Below are 21721 nucleotides of genomic sequence, written 5' to 3' on the forward strand. Positions count from 1 at the left end.
CCCGCCGTTGCCCGGGGCAGAAGGGGGCTGGGGGCAGCATTTTGGGCTTTTGTGCAGTCCCGGCCGGGCCCCCGCCCGCCCTCCCGCCCGCCCCGACATTGCCCATACCGCCCCCCGCCCGCCCGCCTACCTCCAGCCTCCCGCCCGCCTGCCTCCCGCCTCTGCCTTACCTCAGCTGCGCTCCGGACTTCACCGCCACTCCCAGGCCCCCGCCCGTTCCGACATATCCCGGACCGCCTCCCGCCTCAACTTACCTGAGCCGACGCGCCACTCCTAGACGCTCGTCACCGCTCCTCCCCGCCTGTCGTCATCAAGCAGGTGTAGGTCGCGGTCAGCGCTACGTTGTGGCCGGCGCTAGTTTTAGGGGACTACTTTGTTTGTAAATTTTAATTTTTTAATATCGCCTATGTCCATCTACACACCCTGATGATTCCAACAATGTATTGGGTTTGTGGATTGGCGCTGTGGTTCCCGAGTTTACCTTGCCAAAAGGTTTCTGTTCTCTCTTTATACTAGTAATATATATATATATATTACCTACTGGCAGTCGCCAGTAGGTATATATATTTAGGATTTTTTCTCTATGGAACTTTTGAAAATTCTATGTCTAATAACTTTGGCGTTTGTGGACGAAATCGGCTGAAATTTTCAGGAAAATGGCACACAGGAAAGTGGACCACGCCCAAATCTGAAGAGCCGGCCGCCATTTTGAGAGTCCTGTGGCAGCCGCCTATCGCTGCATCGCAAGAGCGGGAGCAACTCAACTACATGGTGAGCGAGACGCTGTAGTCGCAAGAGCGGGCGGTAAACAGCTGAATGGCGGAAGAGGCACAGTGTAGCAAAAGCGGGCGGAATGGCAACTGAAGCGGTAATGGGGCGCCCCACTACAGCGTGTCTTCAGGTCAAACGGATTGTGGGACAAGGTCCAGAATGGAAGAGTCATCAAAAGGCAAAAAGTCCTGCCGGACCCCGGGAGCCGGCCGCCTATGTCGGGGGCGATCTTAGGCCACACCAGGGCAACACGACTTGGGGAGGGGGCAGGAGCCAAGTGCCCCCGCCCAGTCCGCGCCACTACACCTTATGTTGAAAATCTGAAGCCATCGTTCTACAAACTCTCAACCAGCCTTGGATGGAAAAATCTTGAAGAATGTACAAACTGAAAACCAGTTTTTGTCTGCATAGCATCAGCAGCAACGCTTGCTATCAGAGTGCATGAGTTTCATGCTCGATCGATTGAGCTAGCCGGATCAGGCAACAAAAAGTATAAAATAGTTATGTAAATAGTTATTTAATAAAATGTTTTACCCTGTTACTTTGCTGGTGTGTTGTATATATTTATAATATTTGCATAGAGTTTATCGTTATTTTGGGCGGGGTGGGTGGCGGAGCCGAGCTGTCTTGCAGCCATCATGGTGTGGAGCTCAGTTCATCTCACTAGTTTCGTATTTCTCATGAAGGGTTGTTCCTAATGTTTCAATTTTAGCGAGGTCAAAAAGAGATCCCATTAGTGGCCTACTGATTTTGCTCGATTACTTTTGTTTTTTTACACGATTTTTCACTATCTGCAAAGACTAAACAGAGTATTGCGACTTTGTGCTTGTTTGTAAATAGAGAATGAACCAAAGAGAATCAATTCTAAAACAGTAAATGCTTGGATAACAATCAATCAAATGGAGAGACAAGCAGGCACGACGGATTACAACGGGGGCAAAGGCCTGCGTTAACTACCCTTCACTATCTGCAAAGAGAGAGTACTACTAAGAGAAAAGAGGGGGGGGGGGCAGCGTTCAAAGCACATCAGCGTGCATAAACACGAAAATGTTTTTACCTATCACGTACTTGACATTTGACAGCTTTTGATATTTGCTATTAAAAAACCATTGAAATTCACTGAAAAAACCATAGGTTTTAGCCCATATATAGTTAGGGATTAGCATTTACAAAACCTTAATTTACTCGCACAAAACCATAGAAATTCGCATATATAGTTAGATGCAATAACTATATATCGCGCACCCGCAACCCACTGCTGATGATGTCACATATTACATCATTCATGACATGGTCAGTGACATCACTGATGACATCACTGATGACATCACTGATGACATCTCAAATGACATCACTGATAAAATCACTGATAACATCTCATTTGTCATTACTGATCACATCACTGATGATATCATTCATGTGATAATACGATCAACCTCTTCAGACTCTAATATAACCTTAGATACAATCAGTGTAAACAGACTCTCACAGACTGTCACTCATCCATGGAGTTACTCACACACCTAGTCAGTCATGCAAAGAATCAATCACACCTCCATTTCCTCAACTATACAGTTATACACACCTTACTTAATCAAACATATACTAACACATATTTACTCTCTTATACAATCCCTGATACAAGTTCACAATGATCCATACAGCCACTCACACATTCACTGGCTCTTATGCAGTTATTTATATATGTCAACTCTTACATGTACTGTGTTTTACATATGTACTTACTTTGACATGTAGCACTGAGAAATCCAATTACTCACCAATGCACTCATGCAGATAGTCAACCGCCCATACAGCTGTTTCCACATGCACTTTTGAACCCATACATCTACTGAATCAACTGCTCACACATCTATGCACAGAGTCACACACCTCCCAGCCACCCCCACACACACACTCACTCTCCCATACAAATATTTGGGCAACCAATCAATAACCCATATAGTTACTCATATAGCTACTGATCAACACATGCAGCAGTTTACAGAACTACAGTAATAATGATGCACAAATTAAGACAGTTTAGTCACTAACCCATGCACTCAGTGAGACACATTTAATCATTCTCTCATACAGTCAGTCATGCACCTACTAAATCCTTCATCCAAACACTTATACATCCACCTTCACTATTGCCTGAGGCTTGAGCCGGGCTGCTAGCTTTTAAGAAACGCTCTGATTCAGATTTTAACTTGTTACTGTGATTATCCTTTGTGTCCTACCCCCCCCTGCAAGCAGTCACGGAATTTCGCGCTGCTCGATCTATTTACCGCTCAGGCGATTTAAAATACTGAGCTTACTCTCTGGAGGGAGCGCTGCACTTTCGCTCACCTGCCTCCTTCCCTGGGTGTACAGCCGATTCAGGGCTGACTCAGGAGGGCCACGCTCGAGCACACGGCGGCGGCCATTTTGGATAGGGACAGTATAAAAACAGTAGAAGGACTTGCTTCGCGAGGAGATTACCTTCACTATTGCCTGAGGCTTGAGCCGGGCTGCTAGCTTTTAAGAACGCTCTGATTCAGATTTTAACTTGTTACTGTGATTATCCTTTGTGTCCTACCCCCCCCTGCAAGCAGTCACGGAATTTCGCGCTGCTCGATCTATTTACCGCTCAGGCGATTTAAAATACTGAGCTTACTCTCTGGAGGGAGCGCTGCACTTTCGCTCACCTGCCTCCTTCCCTGGGTGTACAGCCGATTCAGGGCTGACTCAGGAGGGCCACGCTCGAGCACACGGCGGCGGCCATTTTGGATAGGGACAGTATAAAAACAGTAGAAGGACTTGCTTCGCGAGGAGATTACCTTCACTATTGCCTGAGGCTTGAGCCGGGCTGCTAGCTTTTAAGAAACGCTCCGATTCAGATTTTAACTTGTTACTGTGATTATCCTTTGTGTCCTACCCCCCCCTGCAAGCAGTCACGGAATTTCGCGCTGCTCGATCTATTTACCGCTCAGGCGATTTAAAATACTGAGCTTACTCTCTGGAGGGAGCGCTGCACTTTCGCTCACCTGCCTCCTTCCCTGGGTGTACAGCCGATTCAGGGCTGACTCAGGAGGGCCACGCTCGAGCACACGGCGGCGGCCATTTTGGATAGGGACAGTATAAAAACAGACGCCCATTGCTTCGCACAGCGAACGCGCACAGCGGGCGTGCCATAGTCGCGCCGGAGTCCAGCCAGAGTCCTGCCCGTCTGCGCTCGTCCGCGCTAGGCTGGGCTCTGGGCTCTGCCATACCCTTTATTGGTGAGTAAAGCCACTATATCCATCATGACTCTTACATACTCCTCCGAAGAGTTATTTGCGCTACGTGGTGCTCCCAATAATAACTGCTCTACCTACCCTTTCCCGCCTCACAAGTTCAGCTGTCCTCGCTGCAACTTTTCACTAAAAACCCCTACCACATGCAGATCCCTCCAACATCAAGGCAGACGAAAGAGACAGGTATGCTCTAGGACAACTTCCACTCGCCCCCTCTTAAGATTTTGGAGCATAAATTGCTGATCCTTACCACAACACAGATACAATATCCACGATTTTCTAGATCAAAATCAACCTGATGCTATATTCCTGACCGAGACGTGGCTCAGACTGCTCGGGCCCGGATGTGGCAGACGCCATTCCCTCTAACTACGCCATTCTTAGTCAGGATAGAGTTTCCGGTAGGGGTGGAGGAATTGCAATTATTTACAAAAATGTATACACTTGTAAATTGGTAGACACCACTCAAAAAGATTGTGAATCAGCCCTTTTTAAATTATCCATTACCCCCCAATTTACGCTGTCAGGGCTACTGGTATACCGTCCCCCTGGGACAGCGAGCCCTTGGATAACATCGTTACCGGACTTCCTAGCCCCAGTACTGCTTAAAGCGCCTAATTTCACAATCTTAGGGGACCTAAACATACATTTAGACGACCATGAGTGCCCTAATAGGAATCAGCTTCTCCCTATTCTGGAAGCTTTTAACCTTCAACTTCTAAACACAGGTCCCACTCATTGTGCCGGTCACTTACTGGACCCGATCCTATCTAACCTGTCCCTAGATTGTTCTCGTGAAGCCCTACAAATCACCTGGTCCGACCATTTAGCTGTCCCCTTCTCTTATGATATGGCTGATACAGTAATAAGACCTGAGGTGGAAACTACGCGGCCAGTTCGGAATTGGGGGAAGATTAACTTGCCAGAACTCAATAAACTACTGATCAAAACACTTCCATGTGTTGAACTACCAACTGCCGCTCTCAATTGCGCCACTGAACTCTGGCTAACCACTGCAGTCAATACAGCGCTTCCAATGACATCAAAGCCCGCATTTTCACACCACCCTCCTGCTCCATGGTATTCGGAACAACTTAAAAGCCTCCGCTCACATTGTAAGACCTTGGAGCGTAAATGGAGACAAGGCTATTCTCCTTCACGTAAAGCCACATATAAAGAAGCCTTAAAAAAATACCACTACAGTTGTAAAACTGCTAAAGCAGACTACACAAGGAAAACTGTGACTGATGCACAAAACTGCCCAAAGGTGCTATTCTCTGTTGTCAAAAAATTGACTGGTGCTAACTCGATCCCTCCTCCCCCGGCACTTGATGGCACTCAGTGTCAGTCCTTAGCGGATTACTTCATAGATAAAGTTGATCTTATCTATGAAAATTTCACTACACCTCCAGGTACTATGTACACTGCCCTTGACATAGTCCAAAAATTGGAAAACAATGACACTGATGCAGTAGTCACTACTTGGCAGCCCTTAGACGCCATTTCTTTCCTCTCCTGTTTAAATAGTGTGAGATCGGGCTCCCCACAGGACGCTCTCCCGGCCAAAATATTAAAACAATTAGACCCCCTCACTCATCCCCCCATCATTAAATTACTCAACGCTTCTCTGAGCGAGGCCCATGTCCCACAACCTTGGAAACACGCCATGGTTGTACCGTTATTAAAAAAACAGGGTGCAGATCCTTCAAATCCTGCTAACTTTCGCCCTATATCTTTGTTGCCAATTTTCTCAAAGATATTGGAGAGACATATAAATTCTCAGCTCTCCAAACTGGTTGAAAACACTGGATTTCTCCATCCTTCTCAGTCGGGCTTTCGGCCTAGGGACTCAACCGAGACAGCCCTCCTGGGGGTGACAGAGTCTTAGGCACGGTGTCGATCAGGGAAACACCATGGCGCTCATCCTGCTGGATTTGAGCGCAGCTTTCGACACCGTGTCACATTCCATCCTCATTGACTCTCTGAAATCTCTAGGTGTGGCAGGCCAGGCCTTGGCCTGGCTGGCATCTTTCCTTAGTGACCGAAGCTTCCAAGTGTTTTCTTCTAAAGCTGCCTCCGCCATTTGTCCTTCCACCCGCGGCGTCCCCCAGGGCTCAATTCTTAGCCCTTTATTATTTAATATTTATGTTAAACCCTTGGCAACCATAGTCGAACAAGCTGGCCTAACCCTGTTTTCCTACGCAGATGACACCCAGATTGTCTTCTCCTTGTCAGGGAGAGACGTAAACAACATCTCCGCACTCAAGTCGGGCCTCACTCTTGTGGCCGACTGGATGCGGAGAAATTGTCTCAAGCTGAATGGGGAGAAGACCGAGGTGGTCATTCTGGGACAGAACAAACATCTTTGGGGTCCTCGCCATTGGCCCATCGAACTGGGAAATGCGCCTACACCATCTACTGCAGTTCGCAACCTGGGCGTCATTATTGACGACAGGCTAACTATGAGACAACAGGCTACTAAGGTCTCAGCCATCTGCTTTTCAACCTTGCGATGGCTTCACAAGATTTTGTGGATGCTCCCCCTCTCCTCTCGCAGAACTGTAGTCCAGGCACTTGTAACATCACGCCTGGACTATGGCAACATTCTCTATTTGGGCGCAGATAAAGCTACTATACATGTGCTGCAGGTGGTGCAAAATGCGGCCGCGCGCCTGCTAAAGAATGTCCCCAGACGCACCTCAGCCACTGCCGCTTTGCGTGACCTCCATTGGTTGAGCATCCCAGAACGCGTTAAATTCAAGGCACTCTGCTATATGTTCAAGGCTAAGCAGGGTAGCGCCCCAGTATATGTTCAGGGGCTGGTAAAACCCTATAGACCCCTGCGCTCATTAAGGTCATCGGACATTGGCAATTTCACAGTACCAAGATGGAAGCTGGCAAAAATGGGAGGCCGCTCCTTTTCCACTCTTGGTCCTAAATACTGGAACTCCCTCCCATTGGCATTAAAATCTGAGACCAACTTACTCCGCTTCCGTAAGGCTTTGAAGACCCTGCTCTTTACTAAGCGTGACCAATAGTCGGCAGAGGCCTTAAGTCAAGGTGACATTCTCTTTTCTTCTACAGTCTATCCCTGGCGCCGGGAAACCCATTGTGGGTAGCTGTGCGCGGTACAAGCTTAAATAAATAAATAAATAAATATGTAAGACATATTTTAACTTTACAGAAACATACAGTCACTGGATGTTGTCATCAGTGATGTCATTTAAGATGTCATCAGTGATGTCATTTGAGATGTCACTGACCATGTCATGAATGATGTAATATGTGACATCATCAGCAGTGGGTTGCGGGTGCGCGATATATAGTTATTGCATCTAACTATATATGCGAATTTCTATGGTTTTGTGCGAGTAAATTAAGGTTTTGTAAATGCTAATCCCTCACTATATATGGGCTAAAACCTATGGTTTTTTCAGTGAATATATATATATATATATATATATATATATATATATATATATATATATATATATGTGTGTGTGTGTGTTTTTATTATTATTATTTTTTTATAGCACTGAGCGGCAGAAAGCCCGCTTTGGGCATCAAGCCTAGGAGTGACCGCCTTAATGGGCAGAATAGACATCCTGCTTCGCAGAGTGGCAGGCCTTTTTGGTGCTGTAGAATTCAAGCTTTTTTACTATCTTTCCTTTCTTGCAGTAGTGCATACTTGCTGTGCCAGTATTGCTTTAAGCCTTGGTGCAATGACACATGGGAGAGGAAAATTGAAGCAGAGCACACCTTGGTTCTTGCGTCAGGGAGATGAGAGTAAGAGGGATGGCAGAGACAGCCATTATCAAAAAGCAGTAGCTTCCATTAGTAAAAACGGTGCATTTGCATTGGGGCCTAGGCGTCCGAGGGACCCACTGCATCACAATAATGGATGGTGTATTTAAACATGGGGGCTCATTTTCCTCGCTAGCATTACGGCGGATGACACCTTTGCCAAAAATGTTTTCCATAAGGTTTTGGAGGGAGGACAGACTTAAAAACATTTTACATAGCCAGTGCAAAAAAGATTGATGACCTTTGCACTAAGGTAACAAGTGAGAGATCAGAGAGAACTAAAATCACTTGTAACCCTGGAGACCTTGTGAAAGGGTCCTGTGTTGGCTGATCAGAGCCACTAGGAGAGGCCAGAAAGCAGAACAAGTTCTGGAGATGTAGACGGCAATGAATAGGGCATTATCAGAACCACTGGACATCGGTCGGCAGAGTGATGTATCCTAGGGATAAGAATACGTAGAGAGACAAAGGGGAAAGAAAGGAAGATGGGGGCAGGATGTGAACTGCGAATTGTGATGCTTAGGAGAGGAGGAATTGAGGAGTTAGTTGGCAAGGCATACTAATAGAAATAGCAAAAACAGCTCAGATATGATTGGAAATCCTAGGCCAGAGAGAGAGAGAGAGAAAAAATGGAGGGCCCTGTGTTGACAGCAGATGGTAGAGCATTATAGAGGAGAGAGGCAGGTAAAATCAAAACCTGGCATGGTGGTGTAACAACATTGCATGTTAAGAATCACTGCAAACTGGAAATGTATGAGATGATTCTGAGGTGACTTGATGCCTACATGGTGCAATGTAATTACAACATGATTATGAAATACTGTGGCACTAGAAAATGCAAGATTTTTTTTTGCTCAATCTGTTGATGTGTTCATTTCTAATTTAGTTCAACTAAGTCCTGTCCTCGATTTTCTCTCAGATTCTACATGGTCCACTACTTACATTTTGTGACATTAGTGAAGAGACATTTAAAGGAATTCTGTAATTTAGCAGTGATGGAAGTTATGAAGTGTGCTTGTAAATGTTCGCCCAGCATTTGACAGCCACCCTCTGGTGGTAAATTCTACTTAACTGCACAAGTCTCGGTTACAGAGGATTGCATTACAGTAAATGTAACAGACGCGCATTACCATTACGTGGAACATATGCTCATTACAGGAGAAAGTCTCAGCAGACATTTCCCCTAAACTCCTGGGACAACAGAAAATGTTAAGAGAAAAAAAAGTCACTTCGGATTGCCTCATTCTGTCATCCTTCAGACCCTACCCATATTAAATTTTCAGGCAGAGGTCTATATTTGGATGACAAAAGGAAAAGTCTGTTTCTCTTGCACTCTGTTGTGTATATTTATTGTATAGCATGCATACACCCTAGAGTTGTATACCCTTGTGAAGGGGACCCGAAGTTAAGAACTGGCGACAGGGCCAGCAGAGAGGCAGGGCATGCTGATCCATCCTCAAGGAGCAAGTCCCAGGAAGGTCTATCAAAGGTCTCGAATATTTCCATGTGGGAATACACAAGGGAAGTGAAATTAAGCAGGTTGATGTATGGGACAACAGAGGTGATCCTTATTTTGCAGGAACGAGGAACCCAGGGAGAAACGCAAGATATGGGGCCTGACCTTTTAGTTCAGACTTCCGAATGTAAAAACCCTCCAGGGGGCCCAAAGGTCCATGAATATGTGAAATATGGGAGACTTCGGGGGCCACTCCTCACATTCTGCATTTGTGTTACACCATTATGACAAAAACATGACCACAGCCCAATACCCCCCCCATAATAAATAAATAAATAAATGAATGAACATGGAAGAACTAAAGGAGATCCTTCAGAAGGCACCAAACTAAGAAATCCATTATCCTACAGATCTGTTCATACACAAACGCCTGAAAGACAGAGTCTGTAATGGTTAAAATGACAGGGGGGTACCAGTTTCCCTTCACAGAGGGGTGCAGCTAACAGCAAAAAAAACTGCAGCAAATAAGAAATAAATCTTACATCATTTGAGATGTCATAAATTATGTCACAGATCACAGTCGTGAGTGATGTCCTATGTGAGGTCATAAGCAGTGCACTCGGGGGGGGGGGGGGGGGCAAGTTCTAGTTAGAGCTGCTAACTATAGCTGTTGAATTTGTGATTGTTTAGTTCAAAGCCTTAACGTCGTCACTGAGAAATTTACCTAACTATTACGTTAATTTAACCTTTGGTTCTCTCAGTGAATTTCAAGGTTTTTTTTTTAATAATCGACACTTCATATTTTTATTCCACCTAACTTTAAGGTTACTTTATCCTTTGTTTTTTTCAGTGAATTTCTAGGATTTAATAATAGTAAAAATACATTTAAAAATACATAGATACTAAGTGATCCAACAATGTTTGTGCTGAGAATGTTCAACTTCTATGTTTTTGTAACTCACGCATACAGAAATATACCCAGCATAGTTTTCATAGTCTTTGTATGCATCTTTACATAAACTTCAGTGTCTTTTTGAAATATAAATATGATCAGTTTTTCCTATAATGTAAACTATGTGTTTTCACTATGTATATATATTTTTAAGGTGTATGATCACTCTCGCGGGAGGCTTGAGAGATTGCAGAGTTACACATTTTATTCCAATCTGTTGTACAAAGTTCTTTTTCACATGGGCAGTTATTATTGAATGCTAAAATCAAATAATCACGTCAGCACAGTATGTATAATGTATTCACTTTGTTTACAAACGCACATTTTTGCAATTTTGAAGAAAGTAAAACAAGAGAAGTGATGTTTAAAGTACAAAAAATGTTGATGTACTGTTGCATTTCAGCTATTAGGAAAGTTCTCACTATTTTCAAATGTTGCGGCCCACTAGTGAGACGCCCGGGAGCCGAAAGACATCCCAAGGAAGAATTGTGATTGGTTCATCATTTGCTCATTGGGTGTTTCTCTGACTACACATTTTTTGATTACCTCTCAGACTAAATTTGCACTTCGCTGGGGTCTCGTGGGACTCTCGCTAGCCCAAAGGTCCAAATATAACATTCTTCACCCTTAATTTCTCGAAAACTACTAAACAGATTTACAAAAATCACAAAAAGTACAATTTGCGGACCAAGATCTAGCTTCCTGCCGAATATGATGCAATTCCGTTCAGCAGTTTTTGCTGTAGTAGTGTCTACAGAAGTTTACGGAAAATGCATGGGGATTATATGTTTTGCGACCCACCCCTTTTTTCTTTCCCCCTGCTTGAACAATTACCCCAAAACGTTCCAGGAAGCAGCTGAGGTGAATGAACTTTGGAAAGTTTCACGAAGATTCATCAAAAGGGGCCAAAGTTATTAGAAAACCAAAACAGTAGGGGGATATATATATATATATATATATATATATATATATATATTCACTGAAAATAACATAGGTTTCAGGCCTTATATAGTTAGGAATTAGCATTTAAAAAACCATTGAAATTGCTCCTATATAGTTAGTTGTACTAACTATTTCCCCCACCCGCAATCCACTGCTGATGATGTCACATATTACATCATTCATGACATGGTCAGTGACATCACTGATGACATAATTCATGTGATGTCACTGACCATGTCATTAGTGATGTAATATGTGACGTCATCAGCAGTGCATTGCAGGCGCGCAAGTTATAGTGAGTCCAACTAACTATAACGTGGGAATTTCAATGGTTTTATGTCAGTAAAATTTCCAGCTAACTATAACTGGTGTCAAACCTATGGTTTTTTCAGTGAATTTCAAAGGTTTTTTAATAGCAAATTTCTATAGCTATGTAATATAATATTTTTTATAATGAATCCTATATTGTATATTTATGTAACACTATTTTTTTTATGTATATTGTTCATGTTTTTTTATTTTTTTGCCCTGGAGCGCTCCCAGTGCGCGTACCGGTGAACGCACCGGTAAGCGCAGTCTTGCGGTGCGTCCTGGTGCGCGGACCGGTGAGCGTCCCGTTAGCGCTATTGCCGCGAACGAAAACATCATCGTGACGTATCGCGGAGCCGCGTCCGTGTGATACGCACGGCGTAAGCGAAACCCGAGCGCATACGATCGCGCTACGTAAGCGCCCCGGGGCACGTAGCGTAAGCGCGTCGGGTCATGTGACCTAAAAATAACACTTTTTATTGGTTCAGGACAGTTTTGGTTTCCAAATGATGAAAGCCCGGGTCATGTGACCTGAAAATAACACTTTTCATTGGTTCAGGACAGTTTTGTTTTTCTAATGATGAAAGCCCCCACCTTTTTTCCTCATTCTCACTTTGTACTTTGAGTGAGGAAGACCTGTTTCCAGAGCTATTAGTACCGATTTGTACTGAAAAATGGCTACAGTAGCAGCAGGAGCATCACAGCCACCACCACCACCACCACCACAAGGACCACCACAACACCACAGTGGTGGAGATGAAGAAGAGGAGGAGGAGGAGAGGCGGCGCTACCTGCCAGAAGATACTACCCCCTACAAGCCAAAGGAGCACATTGTGTGGGAATTTTTTTAAATCCCAAGGGGCCTCAAGAAAATAAATGCGCCAAAGGTGACTTGTCTGATCTGTGGCACTGTACTTTCCAGGGGGAACCCTGCCAAAAAATATTCTTTTGGCAACAACACCATGATTCGCCACATGCAACGCCGGCACCCTAACAACTATAGTGCGGCAGAGGTCAGAGAACTGACCAGAAACCCTCCCAAATCTTCTCCCAGCACCTCTCAAAGTACCCAACCCACTCCATCTGGACCAGAGACAAGGGAGATGGTCCCAAACATCCAAACCCAGTTTGGAAATTTCAAAATAGTTTGCGTATTTTGTAGGCGTACAATTTGCTAGAGTGAGCAAAGTGTTAAACTCATCAACCGTGCTGGTGACAACCACAAGTGCCCAAAGAAACCTTAATTTTTTCCTGTTTTTTTTTTGCTCCAGTTGAGCAGTTTACAATTCCCTGTTTTTTGTTTGTCCCCATAAAAATTCCAATAAAAATATAAAATTGTTCATAAAACCCAAAAAAAGTACAAAATGTTAAAAAAAACAATAAAAAAATAAAACAACAAAAAGAATAAAAAAACTGTTCTTTTTAGAACTACCTCCAATTTATAAAAAAATGCTACATTTTTTAAAAACTCATTCTTTTTTCCCCATGGTACGCTCCCTGGTGCGTGTACCGGGCGCTCCCCCCGTGCAAATCAAAAAAGAAATATTTTTTTTTTTGCCCCGCGGGGCCCTTTTATGGCCTCCACATCAAACCTAGAGGGTCAGGGGGGGGTCTACCCTGCCCCCTTTTGGTCCTTTCCCCCTTTGTTTTTGCCACCTCTTGTGTCTCGATCCTACCGAGACAAAAGATGGTGGCCGCTCCGGACTGTTTGGAATGTTGACAGACACCAGAGAGCCAATCAGCTTTCCGCGCGCGAACTCGCGTAGCGCGCTGGTACGCGCCCCGGTGCGCGTACTGGGGCACGCTTATATATATTTTTTTTTAACCTAAATTACTCAAAATCCACTGGAGCACATATCTTGAGACATAGCAAAGGCACATCAGGCTACCAGTCCCTACAATGTTGCCAAGTTTGGTGGAAATCCATTCAGCCGTTCGGGCTAAAAGTGAGTCCAACTGCCCTATGGAAATTAACATGGGGAAAACACGTTTTGGGACCCCCCTTTTATCTCGGCCCCGCTTGACTAATCTCCCCCAAACTTTCAGGGAAGGAGCAGAGCGCAGCGAGGCAAATTTCAGGACCTTTTCAGGCAGATTCCTCAACCGGCGCCAAAGTTATTCCCAATAGAATGTTGCGGATTCCCTATGGAAAACAATCCTAACTATAACTACCTACTGGCGACCGCCAGTAGGTAATATATATATACACACACACATATGTATATGTATATATATATATATATATATATATATATATATATATATATATATATATATATATATATATATATACACACACACACACACGCACACACACACATACATACACACACATACATATACACACATTTTCACTGGGAAAAAACAAAGGTTACGGAACATTATAGCTAGGCTCATATTTTACTCGCACAAAACCATAGAAATTCAGGAGTTATAGTTAACTGAGCTAGCTAACTTACGCACTGCTATGGCCTCACATATTACATCACTCATGACTTGATCAGTGACATTGATGATGACATCTCAAATGTCAACGGAATCCAACGCAGCTCCCCCCAAGAGGCCTATGGTCAGGGTACTCCTACCCTGAGCCCTTTTCTCTTTTTTTAAGTTTCTTCTGGGACTCGGCTCGAGCCAAGTCCCAAGATGGCTGCCAAAACTTCCTAATTCAAAGTGTTGGCAGTCAATCACATCTCAGCACGAGATCGGGAGTGGTCACAGGTCCTCCGCTTCCCTATATATACACAACTTGGAAATTTCTATTAATATCACCGTAACTACTGAGCGGATTTACACCATTTCACAAAAAGGCACTTCCCTGAACCAACATCTACCTTGCTTCCAAATGTGGTGCAATTCCATTCAGCAGTTTGGGCTGTTGCCATGTCTAAGGGTCCTATGAAAATTACCATAGGAAACACGTTTTTTTTTACCTCCCCTTTTCCATGCGCAACAAGAATCATCGGGCTACTTTTTTGGGAAAATTCAATGAAGATTTGTCAAACGACACCAAAGATTTAGGCAAGTCAAAAAACGCTTTTGTTATGCAGCAAGGAAGCCCAAAAAATAAAATAAACTGCATATGTAAAGTTTCAGATTAATACATGAACTGAAAGACCCATTTATGGTTACACGCTAATGGAAACCTATGAACAAATATATAACGAATAGACTACATCTTAATCTGTATAAGTTTTCTTTGTATGCTCTCTGGCTCACAAAATAAAAGAGGCCCAACAAGTCAAACAAAAGTATCTTTCTTATGCACCTCTGTACAACAAAATGAAAAATTGCCCTAACAGTAAGCCACACAAACTGCCATTTTGAGGATATAATAATTGTCCACTAAGAAAAGAATCTAAATATTTAAAACAAAAGCAATGATTGCCTTTCATTCATTTTGGCATTCAAATGTAGCACAATCCTGCTAAAAGTAGTAAGCAAATCCCCAAAGAAAAACTGGACTACATATGTAAGGGTTCAGAATTTCTACATGAACTAAAAGACACATTTATGGTTACATAATTATGCAATCCAATAAACAAATAATTAACAATTACAATAGATGAAAAGAAAGAAATCACATTACATCGGATTGCCACTCTATAGTTCTACTTCGCATTCCAAAATATAGGAATTTCTGTGATATTAGATCTTCTAATAAGTTTCCACTCGTCTGACATATCACCACAATACTTCCCAGACCTATAGTATTTTCTACATTTTCAGATGATGTAAATTTTTGCGGTGAATTGTTTAGGATGGTGCAAAAGTAAAAAGGGGTCCCAAAATGCATTGTTCCACCAATGCATTTTTCGTACACTATTGTTTGATGTAGTGCAAAAACAGCTAAATGGATTGAAATGAAATTTGGCAGGATAAGACATTATGGTGCAGAGATGATGCTTTTAGGGTACTACTGTTAAGTATTTTTAAAGTTATAAGGCATTTAAACTTTGTGATCTCCATCACCACTACACTTTCGCCAAATTTCACAAAATGTTATAAAACTACAAAACACATGATGTAAACTTATTTAGAAAGATATTTTAAAAAATAAACAAAAAATCAATAACTATCCGAACTTATAAAGTGGTATAGGTAGAGACCTAGTACTTACCTATATGTAAGGCCCTAACAATGAATACAGCCAAAGAGTAGTAAAAGAAATTGGCTGCCTTTTCATTCTCTAAAAACAACCAATACCCAATTACATGCTGGCTTGTCATCCCCATGTACAATGGGGTACTGAAAAGTTATCATGGTATGTCATGGACCAAAATATACCTAAGGCCTAGCTGTATTACTGGATTGTAGTACCCTTACATTGCTTATGGTGTCGAGTGGGCAATGCAATACTGAAGCCAAATTCACAAAGGAACGCAAGGCCACAAAGTGTGGCCCAGCGTTGATTGGTAAATCTGGAGAAAAATAAAGCATCACAATTGGCTGTTCTGTGTTACTCTGCACACCATAATCTACATTAATGCTACATTTAACAAACATCCGTATGCCACACCACTTTAGCAGCTCCATTATACGATATTCTACTATACACTTCTCCACTGTAGGAGAATCCACTTTACACTATTACACTGTAAGCAACAGCACTCCAATCAGGTCTACGTCACTGCACTGGACGCCTCTCCACTGGAAGCCACTCCATTATATGCTACTCCACTATACGCCACTCCTGTGCATGGCACTTCACAGCACTTCATTCTACGCTACTCTATGGGATCCCACTTTAAAGTATGCAATTCAACTGTATTCCATTACACTCTACCCCACGCCACCGTACACCTCTTCAGTCTACACCACTCCACTGCACACTATTACAACTCTACGCCACTTGACTGCACAAAACTCCGCTGTCCGTTATTCCATTGTACGCTATTGCACTGAATACAACTCCACTTTATACCAGTCCACTGTATGCTATTGCACTGTATGCCACTCCACACTATGCCACTGCTGTGTATGGCACTTCACTGTACGCCACTCCACGCTATTCCATAATACCGTACACTGCTCCAGTCTATACCACACTACTCCTCTACTGTACTCCACTCCTGTGTAGCCCACTCCAATCCAATCGACTGTACTCCACCCTACGCTATTCCTCGGTACGCCACCCCAATCTATGCTATTACACTATACACAACTTCAATCTTTGCCCTTCTACAGTACGATATTCCACTCTACTCCACTCCAATGTACGCCACTCCACTGTATGCTAATACACACTACCCAACCGCACAATACACCACTTCAATCTAAACCACTCCACTGTACAATCCTATACTATACGCTAATAAACTCTACGTCACTCCAATGTATGGCACTCCAGTCTACGCTACTCCTCTCTAAGCTATTTCACTTTATGGCATTCCACTTCACGCCACTCCAGTGTACTCTCCTCCACTCTATACATCTCTCCACTCTACTACACTCTATGCCAGACTACTTTACTATATCCTTATACACTCCACGGTCCAAATTCGCAATCAACTCTATGCCTGTAGACGACTGTACAACACTCTACGACATTTTGCAACACTGTAAGACACAGCATTCTACTCTACTGTATGAGATGCCACTCAAATTGATGGGTCTCGGACTCTACCCTACCCCAATGCAATGTATGCCGCCCCACTCTATACTAATCCACTGGACCCTACTCCACTCTGCACCATTCCACTGCACATCACTCCATTCTACGCTAATACACTCTTCTACACTCCAATGTATGCTATTCCACTGTACGCCCTCCACTCTACGCCGCTCCATTGCAAGACACTCTCCGCCACTCTATATAACTCCACTCCATAAAAGTCTACCACACTTCATGGTACTCTACGACATTATACTCCACTCTATCCCCTTATACTCTAATGTCCAACTCTGTACTCCACTCTATACCCGTACACTCCAACGTACAACACTATTCCACTATGACACTTTTCTATACGACAGCACTCTACTGTAAGAGACCCCATTCCAATTTATAACAGTTTACTACCCACGATATGCCAGTACACTCCCATCCATGACACTCTATGCTACGTAACGCCAATACACTCCATTGTACTTTACTCCACACCACGTTACACCACTCCACTCCACGAGACTTTACCTCACTGTATGCTACTGTACAACAATCCACTCTACGCAGCTCCACTGTTTAACACACTATTGTACTCTAGGCAGCTCCATTCTCCAACACTCCACTACACTGCATGCCACTCTCCGACACTGTACTCCTTCCCTCCACTGTACTATACTGTATGCCACTGTGCAACTCTCTACTCCACTATACAACACTGTATGCATCTCTTTGCATGCCTCTGAACCACACTTTACTTCACCCTACTCCGTCACAGTGCTCCAACTCCACTACACTCTATGCTACTCAATTCAATTGTACTCAATACTGTACCCATCTCCACTCTACAAAAATTAACTAGACTGTATGCCACTCTACTCAACTGTAGTCTACATAACTTACCAATTCTGTACTACACCTCCGTACACTCCACTGTACAACTCTGCATTTGTATTTATGACACTTTACTCAACTGTATGCCACTCCACTCTATGCCACTTTACTCCACTCTACACTTCCCCACTCCAGTGTACTGCAGTCACCTACACATTATCCCACTGTACGCCACTGTACTATAAGCTGCTCCACTGCCCGAAACTCCACCGCACTGCATGCATCTCTACAATACTGTTCTACACTCTATGCCACTGTAGTAGTAGTAGTGTGACGCTCTATGAAAAGCCGCCCAAATTCTTTCCACAATATGCAACTACACTCTATGACACAGCAGTCCGCTGTACTCTACATTTAACTTGACAATACTCCACTCCAGCCTACTCCGCATACAACACTACTCCACTCTGACAGCCTATGACACGCCATTCCACTGTACAACTCGCTGCTCCAGTCTTAGATACTTAACTCCACTAAATGAGACACAATGTCACTACACTTGAACACTTTAACATTGTATGATATGCGAACACACTCTACTCCACTCGATTCCAGTTTACATATGCCAGTCTATGAAATAGACTTTCCAACACTCTCCTCCACTGTACTGTATGACACTGTACATAATAACGTTGCACTTGCAAAACAAGACGCAACAATTTGAAACATTTTTATCCAAGATTTTAAAAAAACATTGAAAATCAAAGAAAACAAAATGTAAAGCTTACTTATAGTTAGGAAAACGTATTTTCCTTATACAAGCCAAGTTTAATCTACACAAATAAAAAAAATCTAAAATTATAGTTGTACTTCATTAACAACTTATCCACTAGTAATAATACACAAACTGGCGGTGAGGGTGGCAAGCAAAGTGCGCACGTGTCTGTTCTGGAATACTTATTCTCAAAGTTCTGATCACGCTCTACTTTGTGGTTCCACCACCACTGGGCCACCAATAATAACTACAATCTATACAAAAGGAGCATGTGATTCATCCAAATAATTATAGCGTTCCAAACAGTGTGCTCATATCGTCCATTCTCTGTGTATTTTTCAACACAAAGGTACAAAGCCAAGCTGGATAAATTGGATTATGTACCTTTGTGTTGAAAAATTGGATTGAATAATCAATTCTGAATTGGTTTGCCAATTAAATAAGACTCCCTTGGGATTTTCGTGATTGAATACACAGAGAATGGACAATATATAAGTGCACTGCTTGGAACTTGTCCACTACCTTCAAACCATTAAAAGTTCTAGAGCTTTTTAGAAACTTTTCAGCTCACCAACGAGACAACACTAACTATAACTCTCCACTCTACCATACACTGTGTTCTCACACATAATGAAACTACACTGTACAACATTACACTGCACGAGACCCTCTGCCACTCTCCTGCATGACCCTACACTCCACAACACTGAACTACACTATGCCACTACACTCCTCGCCTCTGCTACACTCCTCGCCTCTGCTACACTCCTCGCCTCTGCTACACTCCATTTCATGACACTCCATTTCATGACACTCAATTGTACAACACTCAGCTCTACTCTTTGACATGCCAATACACTGCACAACCCTCCATTCTACAATACTCCACGATACGAAACACAATGCCACTCTACTGTATAACACTTAACTCCTCTGTATGCTATATCACTCCACTCTATTCCACTCTACGACACCAGGAAATATGACACTTTCACTGTACTATACTACACTACACTTCACGACACTCCAATGACCCTCTACTCTCCCCAGCTCAGGAGTACCTTACCTCAACTACCTCCAAAGTATTTCATCCACATTTCCCCTTGTCTATAGTATTCTTATTTTATATACTGTCATTATGTATTTTTTATTTACTCCATATGTAACTCATGTAATTGCACAGAGCTGCTGTGCTAGCTTTGTGTGTCTAATCTCCCTAACTACAAAACATGCTACCTTAACTACATTCGAACTATTTCTACTTTTATATAATGTTACTATGTATTGTTATCCACTCCTCGTGTAACTCATGTAATTACGGTTGTGTGGTACCTCTGTAAAGCCACCATTGGTGTGGCCACTTCAGGGCTATGAGTATCATCTTGTCCCGTGACTGCATCAGCTTGATCAGGACTGCCGGTATCAGGGGAACTGGCAGAAAGAAGTAGAAAAATCTGCCTGACCAGTTGATCCATAGGGCATTCTCCAGAGTTCCTGGTTGGTAGTACGTCAACACAAAGCTTTGGCATTTGCGGTTTTAGGCGGTGGCGAACAAGTCGACCTCCGGAGTACCCCATCTTCCGAAGATATTGTGGACCACGTTGTCTAAATAAGACCCACTCATGGTTTTCCTGGAGGAGACTGCTGAGAGAATCAGCCTGAGCATTCTTAACACCTGGGAGGTGAGCTGCTGTAATCGTAGGATTTCTGGCAAAAAGTCACTTCCGGATTACCCGGACTTCCCGAAAATGGTCTGGCCCTCGTGCTTCCCTGCTTGTTGTGGTAGTACACTGTTGTTGTATTGTCCGTCTGAACAAACAGGGAGTTGGAGCGGAGTGATGGCTGAATAGCTTTCAGCGCCAGATGAATGTCCTTAGCTCTAGCAGACTGATATAGTACGTGGATTCTGTGTGTGACCATTTGCCTTAAATTTAAAGGTGGCCTGTGTGGGCTCTCCATCCTTGGAGAGATTCATCCGTTGACTGTGGTCCGAACAGGTAACTCCTTGTGAAACTGGATCCCTCGTAGGAGATTGGTAGGATAGCACCAACATTTGATGGACCGGAGAGCATGCTGAGACAATCGGATCTGGTCTTCCCAATCTCCTGTTCGCTGGTCCCATTGGTTCCTAGGTTCTTACAAAGTAACTCCTATGGCTTTGAGAAACTTTGTGCATTTGCTCTGCACAGGAGACCACTGGAGAAATCATTTGTCAAAAATACAAATCCATCTGTTACTACAGGATATGCGACATTGCTATCAGTATCTAACCCAAATATATTACATTCATACCTTCATTTGTAAAGGATAATGTATAAAGGTTTACAACAAATACCTAATCTAAACCCACAATTAGTATTTTATCACGTTATCTGGGAGAGATGCCAAAGTTCACAGCAGATGAGACACCTTTTCATAATAGTTATTTTAAGTGTGCAAAACAATAAAAATGTGGTCGGAAAATACTAAATAATCATGCAGTTCAGTGGTAGTAATAGTTAGAATATTAAAGTGAAATCATTTATCACAGCAATTTGCAACACCTTCAATGTTGAGTTACAAAGTGCTTGGGCCTTGATACACAGTGCTTACAAACACTTGCCCATGACTATCTGGCAGAAACCACTTATCGGTAGAAAGCTAGGGGACTGGATCCTTGTAAGCATGGACCATCCCTGAAGGCCTGATGACTTCTAATCAGGTGCACATGAGTAGGCAGAAGACTGATGGAGTCTGACTCTACCAGTTTAGAAGGCAGGATGAGGCTCGGAAGTGGTACTCTGAGATTGGGAGCTGCATCACAGTGAGGAAGATCTACACTAGACTTGGTGTCAGCTGCACCAGGGTTGGAGAGTAGAGATCGGAGCAAAAAGCCATTTGCCTTCATCTTCACATTCTAAGATTCAACTAAGCAGGCAGAGCTGAAGACTGAACCAAAGCCTAATCTCAGTCTTGTTCAGCATTGCAAAGGGGTCTATTCAGTAATCTTGGAGCA

The 21721-nt window shown here is 43.2% G+C and overlaps 1 protein-coding gene across 9 annotated transcripts in view; it reads right to left on the minus strand.

The window, feature by feature from the left end:
* The window catches only part of RALGPS2 (Ral GEF with PH domain and SH3 binding motif 2), a 1046762-nt gene that overhangs the window by 555743 nt on the left and 469298 nt on the right, over nt 1-21721 (minus strand). The window lies entirely within an intron of this gene.

Source organism: Lissotriton vulgaris, chromosome 1_1 (assembly GCF_964263255.1).
Source record: "Lissotriton vulgaris chromosome 1_1, aLisVul1.2, whole genome shotgun sequence".
Taxonomy (NCBI): Eukaryota; Metazoa; Chordata; class Amphibia; order Caudata; family Salamandridae; genus Lissotriton; species Lissotriton vulgaris.